This window comes from Dermacentor albipictus, chromosome 3 (genome assembly GCF_038994185.2).
Source record: "Dermacentor albipictus isolate Rhodes 1998 colony chromosome 3, USDA_Dalb.pri_finalv2, whole genome shotgun sequence".
Lineage (NCBI taxonomy): Eukaryota > Metazoa > Arthropoda > Arachnida > Ixodida > Ixodidae > Dermacentor > Dermacentor albipictus.
In genome coordinates this window covers 40,630,066-40,639,187 of record NC_091823.1, presented here as the reverse complement: position 1 = coordinate 40,639,187, position 9,122 = coordinate 40,630,066, and the positions used below count along the sequence as shown (strand labels likewise).

At 48.6% G+C, this 9,122-nt stretch overlaps 1 protein-coding gene across 2 annotated transcripts in view; it reads left to right on the top strand.

The window, feature by feature from the left end:
• The first annotated feature begins 3,369 nt into the window (after positions 1–3,369).
• Positions 3,370–9,122, top strand: part of CngA (Cyclic nucleotide-gated ion channel subunit A) — a 371,493-nt gene continuing 365,740 nt past the window's right edge. For both annotated transcript variants that reach the window (XM_065432743.2, XM_070535384.1), the window contains exon 1: positions 3,370–3,491. The gene's annotated coding sequence lies outside the window, so the exon portion shown is untranslated. The remainder of the gene's footprint in view (positions 3,492–9,122) is intronic.

Genomic DNA, 9,122 nt, shown 5'->3' with positions numbered 1-9,122 from the left:
TATACGAGAAAAAGTGAATACGACATTGCGAGCAGTCCCTGCGTATCCTTCTCATCGTTCCGGGAAGTCGAGACCAGGGGGACCCGGCCGTCCCTTGTCACGCGGCGCCCCCTCAATGTTTCACGGCGCGAGCCGGGAAGGAGTGGCTGCGCCCTCGGGCGTCTCGCTAACGGGCCGCGCGCAACATGAATCATGTAATCGGAGCTCCGGCTAGACTGAGTACAGCGGCAGCGGCTGGTGCTGCCACGAGTGGTTAGTCAGTAAAAGGAGCCCATCTCATTTCAGTTTTCTTCTTCTTTTTGTTGCTGCACGAGCGTATAGAGACAGTGCCGGGAAGTGGTTTTCGGCCAAGCCCTTCTAGGTAATACTGTACTCGGTTTTACCATACTTTACTGTACTTAGCTGTACCATAAGTTAGCTACATCGTTCTGGAGTTTACAGTGCTCGTAAGGGCGCCCGTCAATACTTTTCTTTTTTGCATAGAGGAGTGTACTCTTTCCTCTGCTATTACCTCTACCCCGCCAGGCAATCTTTCGTGAAACTCTTGACTAATATACTGCAACCTGTGCCATCCCCTTAGTGGCGTATATTGTAGGCAGAGCTGATACGTGATTGTGGACGCTGCATCCACGCTTCGAATGACGGGTTTCGTGCCGTAATGACACGCTTATTCGTAGGAATATCCCCGGAGAATGCTTCTGTATAAGAATTCATAGCTGCCTCTTAAGCATTAGTGTGGGACATAAATAAATCTCTGGGTATCCCGTAGAAATTGCGGGTCACCACTGAATACGTGCGCGGTACTGACCTCCCCTGTGGTTTCATTCTGACGGCAATTATACAGCCACTCGAGGCGCGTTAGCGCCGGTGTTGATATCGGTGCCGTCGTGCTGTTATGGTATGAAGGGATCATGCGTTGCCCGCGCATGACGGGTTAGAATTAAGGACTCCAGAGACGAGACAGATGCGCAATGCGTTTTTTTTCTTGAAAAAAAACAACGGAGGCAAGTGGACGAGCAGTCAGGCACAACTCAACCTGCTCGACGGTGGAGCGAGGGCAGCGAAGTCTGCCTTTCGCTGCTGGCGTGTGCATTGTGCGCACAGAGAATGGCGTTCCTGCTGTGCAGCTATGCGTATGCCACACCGTGGTTGCACACAGCGGTCTGATTGGAACGCACAGTAAAATGCAAGCTGCAAATGTCGATGGTTTTTGTTCGGTCTCATCTCGGGCACCATCGGTGAGCGACAAGGCCCCTAGACTGTTTTATCTAAAGCACTGGACGACGCCCGTAAAGCTGCGGGCGGAGCACTCATCGCGCCTGTAGTATGAGATGTATGGATAGCTGCCAAGGCGCTGTTTCTTTTGCACAGGAGCAGTTGTCTCGCGTGCTGTATCCCGCCGTGTTGCCTCCGCGTATTGTCAGAACATCGTCCGAGGAACTAAAGCACAACGTTATACTTTGCTATCGCTTGCTGTGCTTCGGTGTTAGGACGGAGCTGCATTTTGTTTGTTTTTGGACCCGACCCATAGAAGAAAGTTTGAAGCTGTGATCAGCGCGGTGGATTTCGCAACTATGGACATACCCACTTGTGGACGTTGCTCAAAGTCCTTTTCTTTGTTCTCATTTCATGTCTCACCAGTGTTTTGTCGTATTCTTTATCCTTAGATTTTAAGCGCAACAAAGCTTCTGTAGCTTATCTCCGCGTGATGTGCACGTGATGGGTGTGCTCCAATTGTACGTACCGCCTTGGGGATCTGCCCACGCACTTACACAGGGACCACGGGCACGTCGCCATATGAGTTGTGTTTCAGTGATAGTTCGCGCCTATTTGCCTATTGCATTTATCGGCGCCCAGCGGTTACGCTTCACATTCGCCATGTGCATTGGTTGAAGCATGCCTAGCACATCTCCCTTAATTAAGCTTACACACTAATGATTCCGGTGTTGTTGTTATTGACGCGTACAGTACGCGCCGAAGGCACGCTGTCCGCCAGCAGTGGTGGCTCTCCTCTGAGAAGAATGAATACCGATGCCAATTTGTGTCATATATGCAGCACGTCTAATAATAGACACCCACGACGACAGCTCAGTACAGATCGAAGGGAGTAAAGGGCACATGGCCGGGAGTCGCTGTTAGGGACTACGATAGCATCAGGAAATGCGGCGGAGGCCATGAAACCAGAAGCCAGTCCTCTACCTAGTCCGCCATAGCGTATCTATTGCCACTCCCAGACATCGAGTTTCACCCTTATACAATTGAATGGTGCAACGGCATCTCAGCCTTCTGTCATCTCACTTCGACCCTTCACTGAAAGGTTTGAGAAACCACATATCTGACTGACTGATTGCCTCGAGGTGCAATCATATAGAAGCTTAGCAGCGCCTGCCAGTGTAAATTTGTCCGAAGTCGAGTACCCCATTATGAAAGAGGACGCGTCCTGTTATTTAATGCGACGTTTCACAAATGTCACGGTAGCTTGTGCGAAAGTACAGCAATCTTGTGTTTTTTTTTCGCTAAAAGCTTTCATTTTTGACTTTGGTTGTGTCGCAAATGTCGAACGAGATGTGCTAAAACCTGTTTTCAATATGATCGCGAATGCTAACGCACATCGATTATCACAAGCCACAAGAGATAAAATGCGCACGGCGGTTCAGCTTGCGAACGACGTTCGTAGGCGTTGCACCATCAATGCTGCAGCAGCCGAGATTAGATGTAGATTCGTCAAACTACTTAGCAGTGGTTTAGCTTCTGCTGCCATACACATCTCCGTAATAATTAGCGGCGTACAAAGGCTGTGGAAAAATACTTTGATATTGTAATTTTAATAACATGAGATGAAGACCCCCCCCCGTTCTATGATACTATGATACTATGTACAAACGGCGTGAGCAGCGCATATGGTGCTTGTTCTAAAAGCGGGGCTAGAAAGTATCCCAAGCTATCCAAACTTTTCGCTCATAAATTGAATCAGTATCAGCGTGTTTTGCTCATCGTTCTTTATTTGGCAAATGCTTTGAAGCAGCAACTTGTCACGTTTCTGACTCAGTAAAGTTCCTCGGTACGGTCACTATGTGATTATTTTCTTGCCATCGCTCGTGGGTGTGCTCAGTTCCGATAGATTTTTGCTACTGCGCACAAGGCTTGACACGTACTGTTTTGTGCATTGTACTACCTTGTAGCAAAGATATATTATCGCTAGTAACTCGCTTACTCAATTGCGGACCGTCACGAAACCTTCAGCTTGGGCCATTCGTGTGCTGTCGGTGTAGTCCGTCATTTATTGTGCGTATGAAGTGCGCATTCAGTTAAATCTTGATACGTTGGCGACAGAGTGGGCGTAAGTTTGCGTCCCAGTTGGGTGTTACATGCGTGTAGATAACGTGCGGGAAACTTACTGCGACAGGACGCGGCGCTATGCTCTTTGTCATTGCTTAAGGAGCGGTACTCACTCTTGCCGACGTTCTGGGGTTGAAGTCCTTTCTTTGGAGGTAAGCGATAAAACGCTGGCGTATGAGCGAAGTCGTGCATCGCGATGGGGCCGGCACCGCCGGCTCTCCTTATGTAACAGCGGCCCTTGAGCGTGGTAACACAGATTCATTTCGTTCCTCAATATGTCACTCGCTACTTTCGCAGCAAACTACTGCACACGTCTTCAATCCGCCGCTCCACAATTTTCAGCACGATCGGAGCAGAGTGCGTTAGCGAAAGCAGTTGCATTTTTGATAGCTGATTGCGCAGAAGCATGGCGGAAGCGGTAGTGGTTTCGTATTCGTGCGCTGTCGCCGAGGTTACGTGCGGCGCGGCGCTGAAAGCGCCATCTAGTTTCTCCAGAACAAAGTGTACCGCGAAAAGGGCGAACACACGCATCATAGCGCGCGAGGAGTCGCGCGTGGTGTGGTGTGCGCCGCATATATCGTCTATACGTGCATACTTTGCATCGCAGTTGCATATTCTAGCACCACACGGAACGCCATGTAGCAGTTGCATAGGTAGCGGTACAAGGTAGATAGAGAAGTTTTGAGGAAGCAAAAAAGAAAAAGATTAAGGAGATGCATACAAAAATTCTAGAATTTAAGACATATACAGCATACCTGGCTAAATCAAGCAGGCGGTGACTATTTGTCACGGCCCCTTTTCAAAAGGGATGCCAATAAATCATCATCAGCAGAAACTTCAGTAGAGCAGCGTCGTATTCTGCCACTTGCCAAGTAATGTGAGATGCCACGCGATGTGAGCTACGTGCGCAGCTGCAACCAGGCAATGTCGGGCTCAGCAGACCGCTGTGCAGAGGGCAGCACAAGCCCCAGCTCGAGGTCGACGCCGGGAAGACAGCTTAGTTTGTTTTCGTGAAAACAACGCAAGGAGGCTTGGCCATGATTATCCTCTAGTGCGTGCTGCCGAAAATGGAATGCTTATGGAGCCCCTCGTCCAGCTTACGCCGTGACTATGCTGCGTGTGCTGTGCAGGCCTGGGACCTTTTTGTGGTAAAGAAACGAGTGTGTCACAATGACTGCACATATCCGGAGTCATTGTGACCTACTTGCGGTAGGTTCAGCAAAGAATGAAATTTGCCGTTGATTCCTTCCTGGTGCCCTTTGTTCAAACTAACTGCAGCGTCGATGGCGTAAAATTAGAGCACGAGAAAGAAAGTAAAACTCGAACGTCCCGATACCGTGCCCAGGCGGATGAACAAACCAGAGCCAGCTGCGTAAGAGAGAGAGAGAGAGAGAGAGAGAGAGAGAGAGAGAGAACAATTTTAGTGAAAATGCCTGCAGAGTCGGTTAGGTAAGAGAAAAAAGAAGAAAAAAAAGGTTTGTGCGATGTACCCGATACTTCTACATTCGATGACGGCAGACACTGACGCATTAGGGGTGTTTTGTGTTTGAGGAGATCACTGTTAAGCTGCCGCCGCCGCGACCAGGGATAATCGTGCTAGCGCACAACCGAAGACGTATGTACACAGATAGCCGGCTCCAAGCAAACCCGAAGATACGGAGCCATTTATTTGGCCGTCGAAGAAACAACACCTGAGCGACCCGTTCTGGCGCCCATAGAGGCGATGACGAATCAAACGCCAACCAGCGGAATGGGCCCGTTTCCTTAATCCTCGATTTCTCTCTCTCTGTCTCTCGCTGCTTTTATCTTTTCGCCTCCGGTGGGTCGATCCGGCGTCCAAAAGAAATGCGGCAGAAAAATAAAATCTACGATGGAGAAAGAACGAAAGAAAGAACGAAAGAAAGAACGAAAAGGAAGAAAAGGGCGAAATAAGCAAGGTTCGTGTGGCCGACTAATGATGAGCATTTGCTCCTCGTAAGGTCCGCCCTTCAGGCTGGACGTCGGCTGGTGCTTTCCTTGTTGACACTGCGGATTCTCAGTGTTGTTTTGGTAGACCAAGGGAGTTTTCCTGCGGTAACTTACGTCGGAGCAGGTAGCGACAGCTTTGCTTCTATGCTTGTTATTTTTTTAATACGTTTCCCAATCACAGACAGGCGCATCGACGACGAGTACGCGCGATCATCGCTCTTCGCTCGCGAGAGACGAGTGCGGGCTTTATTTTTCCAGAAAGAGCACTTAGCGATGCCGGCCGAGGCCGAAACATCTATTAACGGGACCCCCGAGTCCAGACTCTGCTTCCACGAAACCAGCGCGATAAAAGCGGTGATTTTCATTCGATCCTGTTCTCTCCTCCGACAGGCTCGTTTCTGATAGCGTGCAGGCGTGGTGGATTCTTCAGCTAATGGGGAAAAGCGAATATAATTCGTTTGCTAACGAACTGGGCTGAGCAGTCGTTGCTCCATTCTGCGGTATACCGCCGCGGACGACAGCGAGAGAAAAGGACGATTAACTCACTCCACCTTACGGAAGCACTTATGACTAAATGAAAAAAAAAAGAAGTGTTATACGAGAAGAGTTTCAGTGCAACACTGCACTATAAATATAATGGCGTAAGAACACAAAAACAGTTGTGCGGATCCAACTGACATGTTGCAATCTATGTGATGCCAAGCTTTTGGTGAAGCGGTTAATTAATCCTTTAAAGCTTATCGTTCCTTTTTCCAACGCGTTTTGCAGTTTAGCAATCTTGTGCCTGCCCTGAAAATCAGCAAGGTGTGCCCAACGCTCCCATTCCCGATGTATACATGATCCACACGACCGCGGAATACACTATCTCTGAGTTCAGTCTACTCTTCAGGCCACCATTTCCGGTACTATATTGCACTATAGTGAAGTGTTCGACGAAAACTCATCTGGCGAGGAAACATATTGGTGCCAAAAAACGTACACTAGCCAAGTATAAAATAAAAATAAAGAACAGACGTTTCGGGCCCCGTACGGGGTCCTTGACCACAATGAAGATGTAAGCATGTGTGCAAGGGCAAGGGCTACGGTGTTCAAATCGCCCACGTGCCTTCCCGACAACTTGGCCAACAGCTGGTTCGCGCAAAAGACCCTTTGAAACACACGGACTACCCGGGAGTGATGTACAAGATACCATGCAAGGAGTGTGACGTGTCGTACATCGGCGAGAGCGGATATATTAAACGGCGCTTGAAACAACACATGAATGACGTCGCCAAGGGCCTTATAGCCGCGAACGCCCTGGCGGAACATCACGAACTAACCGGACGCATCATTGACTGGGATCGCAAAAGAGAAACACTTATCTGCCCGTTTGCTTTTAGAATCATTTTACATGCAATCAACTAGACACACGATAAACAGGACGCGGAGTGATAGCCCCCAGGTATATACACCCGAACACTGCGCCACCTTGCCCATAAATAGCCGCCCGCCCATGCTTACATCTTCATTCTGATCAAGGGAGCCGTACGGGGCCCGAAACGTATGTTCTTTATTTTTATTTTATTCTTGGCGAATGCACGTTTTTCGGCACCTATATTGCACTATACTCAAGCAGCGGGTCTGTTTGCTGCATTAACAAGCGATGCATTTCCATGTGTTTCGCCCTATTAATTGGGGCCAAAATTTACCTATGCCACGTGCTTTCGCTCCGGACTGTGGAGAATAGCTATGAGACCGTGTCTCATTTTCAATGTCTAGATGCCTGGTGATCAAAGGACAGTTATGGTATGTGTAAGTGTTCTGCACATAGGTGCAGTTGATTTTTGTTCAGCTTTTGTCATATGCTTTGAAGTGCCGGTATAGCAGATATAAGGTACTGACGAGTTTTTGCCTCTTTACTGCTTTTAATATGTCTCTCGCGTTATTCTGCTATAATATTAAGCCATAATTATCCCACCTACAATAATTAAGGCATAATTATTAAGCCCGCCTTACTCGGCAAGAACCTGACCAAGCAAATGTGCCAAACAACTGAAGAGAAGGCGTAGAAAGCTTCGCTTTTATAAAGACGTATATTCGTGGCACTCAGGATATTTAGGTACCTTCTGTTGTTTTACTGCGTCATATTGTAGAGAACAGAGCCGGGCACTGACACGTCTTTACAGGGGTTGTATAGATGGGGCTACGCATAAGACGATTCATTATGCGAGCATTATCTTGTGTGTGCGCTACTCTGCAAAAACAGAAGCAGCAGCTATGGCCAGAGTGGTCCGGGAGGGTTCGATTAGAAGACTTGGCGGCAATAAATTTAACAAAGAAACAGGGAAGTGCCGTGTCTGTATCAGCAAACAGGAAGATCTGAACTGCGGGAAAGAGTGATGAAGTGCAACGATGGAGGTAAGCGGATGTCGGGCCGGCATATATGCATGCGTGCATATTTTTGCTAGAGATTTTCGGGGGACACGTTGAGTAGCAGATAAACTGAATTTTTTTTTTATGTTTTACAGGGCTCGAGTCAATTTAATGCAGCCGCGGGAGCTGTGGCTTTGAGGACAGAACGCCTTGTCTAGAGGCGTGTCCTCATTCAAGATTGTGGAAAGGGTCATTGCAAAGAGCTTATTACTAGCTTTTACGGCAATTTATCTAGTAGGTTCATAAAACGTTTCTTTTTTGCTCATACGCTCCGCGTCTGGACAGCGTGGCGGCCACAACATGCACTCGTAAGGCTTGTAAGGAAACCCGAGAAAACCGCTGCACGGACGAGTAGGAGATCGCAGCTGTCCTGTCCTTTTTCAGTCAATCAATTGCACGAGAAACGGGACATTTAATGCCGTCCCGATCTGTTATCTGCCAAAAGGTCGCTCCTTACCCCTTCCCGCGCACTCACGAACTCGTCCGAGTTCGCTGTGGTGTAGTTGCTTGACTTGTAGGGTCGGTTCAACTGACTGCTGACACTGAACACGCTTCACCGCGCAGGGCCGCTTGTGATATCCACATGCGTTAAACGTCATCGCCTAGTGTGTAGCTTTCTTTACTACTCGTTTTGTCGCTCTGGCTTCCTGCGTTTCAGTTCGATATCGCCAAACTGCAGCAGCGAGTAACGTTGGCTTCACGGCGAACTCCTCATTAATCATTGATGCGCGCTCTCGACCCGTCATCTGTTTCTAACTGTCATCAGCGTATCCGCGCCGGAATGCGTTATTACGGACCGCCTGCAAAGTGTAGCACGCTCAGCTAAGTTCGCAGAACTAGTGAAAGTGTTGCGAATTCCCGCCGGATATGCGAGAAAAAAAGTGCTTACGTAGGAGCAAAAGTGCGACGGCACTGAACGCCGAGGTTTCTGCGAAGCAGCGATGCGTCGACGATTGCTCAAGCGCTAATTGGCTTTGCGCAGCGGTAACGTTTGTCGCGCGTGCTGGCAAACGCAGCGCGACGAACGTGATTGCTGTCGGAACTCTTCACTTTAGGGGCTCAGCGCTGCTGACGGAAAAACTCGAGTTTCTCCGCGCGTTTCCCGCTAAATTGCTGCGGCGCGTATTAGCGGTAGATGGGAATGGTGCGCCAGGCAATGTCTCTTCGTTTAATGGAGTCCTGACGTGACATTTTATCCTTTAAAATTTTTGCGCGTTAAACGAATCTCCTCGAGCTCAGACCCCAGAAAACATACTCGGAAGTCTCAGAGTTGCGGAATAATTTACTGTGGTAGCTTTTCTACGAACAACTTTTTACTCTCGTTTCCCAGAACGTTTCCCAGGATATTTTATGATATCATCAGACTAAACGTGGTCACGTTGAGCAGAATATCGTCACGATTC